This window comes from Enhydra lutris, unplaced genomic scaffold (assembly GCF_002288905.1).
Source record: "Enhydra lutris kenyoni isolate GAN:26980312 unplaced genomic scaffold, ASM228890v2 scaffoldscaffold79, whole genome shotgun sequence".
NCBI lineage: Eukaryota > Metazoa > Chordata > Mammalia > Carnivora > Mustelidae > Enhydra > Enhydra lutris.
This window is the reverse complement of record NW_019154163.1, coordinates 6,587,509-6,589,646: the sequence shown is the minus strand read 5'-3', so window position 1 is coordinate 6,589,646 and position 2,138 is coordinate 6,587,509.

The window sequence follows — 2,138 nt, the reverse complement described above, 5'->3', positions numbered from 1 at the left end:
CACTGTAACAACCAGAAGCTAAGGCCAGTTAAGCCATTACTGAGTCATTAGACACCTAAGCTAATCACAGAGACCAGAATATTGGATGGAAGGAAAATAAAGTAGGTCTTAGTTGGAGAGAAGTCAACAGCTGAGTAGGTAAGGGCTCAAAACCATTTCCCACCTCAAGTCCATGAAAGCCATGGGCCTGTATGGACAACATGGCATGTCCCCTCCAATACCAGGCCAGAGAGAAGGGCAGCCAGGCCTCTTCCCCTCTCAGGAAAGTAATTTTTGATACCTCCCTGATAACGTGCCCCAAACAGAGATTTGGCTCTGGATTTTCAAATAAAATTCAGAGTAACAGGCAGAAGCAATTACTGAGCACCCTGAGTCCTAATCTTGCAGTGCTTTCCTTATCCTCTGAATACTCTATAGAAGTTTCTCCAATGAAAAAAACCTCTTCCATCCTGTTTGAGGCTCCCTTTTCCCAATCAAGGCCCTTGCTGACCTGGCCTCTTTTTATGGGCTTTTAATGACAAAAGGCTATCAATTCGTATAATTAGAGTATTCAAATTACAATCCTTCCTTCCCCCTTGAAGCTGGCTGCCCACCCTTCTAGCTCCCTTTTAATTTTATTTAGTGAGAAAAACTCTTGTCAGTATTGCCATAGAAACCAAGCCACCAGACCAATTACACCATTGAGGATCTGGACACTGACACTCAAAGCTGATTTATAGGTCTTAACTTGAAGGCAGAGCAAGACTGCTGGAATGAAAACAAAGAGTCTATCACCTCGAAAGAAGGGGAAGCAAAGCTCATTAGGGCTTCAGCCAACAGTGCACCCCTAACCTCATCTTTACCCCTGTATTCTTTAGAGAAGGGGAAGAAGAGAGGCAGGAGTAAGAGGGGATGGACCTGATTAAGGATGAAATTCTGGGTTTGGACATCAGACCTTATGCTGTTAGACTACTCCTGCCATGTCCCTAAACCCACCCCTGTAACATGCCCTCCCCAGTGGGTATCCTCACTTCCTAATAAGTTACCTGGTACATAGTATGCACTCATAGTCCTTGTGTCCATCAGTCCCACTGGACAAAGGACTACAAGATAGGCCACAATAAGAACACCTTGGAATGTGGCCAAGTAAAGAGTTCCTAATCCAGTGGATTTTTCTAGGAAATGACAGTAACAAAAACCTGTGTAATCTGGCTTAAGGCCTCTGTTCACAGCCTATTTCTTCTGCCTTGTGGTGATGATAGTGCTGCTGCTTGGTGAAGGTGGGGGCAGTGAGGGTGGCATTAGGTTATTAATCACCAACGACCATAAGAGTATCAGGTTATTCTCACCTGCAAGAAATTCTTCCTCTTTTAATACCCCCTCTGCATTCACAGGCTCCCACTCATTTTCACAGACAGAACAGAGCTTTTGTCTGCATTACCATAGCAACCAGAGACCAAATAGCTTAGAAGTGCATTATGCTGGGTCCTCAGGAACAATGGTCAAGAGAGAATTCTTGAGACATTTACAGTGTAACTTAGTAAGTTTATTTAAAAATCACGGGGACAAGACTGTGGGCAGAAAAATTGGCGCTTATTGCAGTGTGAGACTAGTGGTAATCAGCCTTACTTAGTAACCAAAGGGAAGGGACCATGCAGGGAGTATCAGATTACAAAAATTTCCTTAAATTTCTTTGAATTTCTACTCTTAAAACTACTTTTGCAAGATTCCTCTGGTGCTTATCATTCAAACATCCTTCAGTCTAGGTAGGCCCCAAGACCTGTCTCTGACCAGTGAGGCTTTTGCATTACTCACCTATAGCAGTGTAGAGGAGAAAGGTAATGAGTCAGATTTGCAGCTGGCCACTCCATCACTACCCTTCTCTTTTCTCTGGGGGAGCTAAGTCTCTAGCAGAGGTGAAAGACAAAGAAAGAGTCCATTGTGGAAAGTGCTAAATCACTGGAGAGAGTGGAAAGGGAGAATGTGTAGGGCAATGACAACTCCCTCAAAATCTTCCCTGGCTATTTATATACTAAGAATTTTTAATTCTCACGAATTCAATTTATTGATTTAATTTTCCTAGATAATTATTTTTTAATCTAAATTTTCAACTTCATTTGCATAATACTCTCTTTTTAGTCTTAATTTCTTCTCTACTG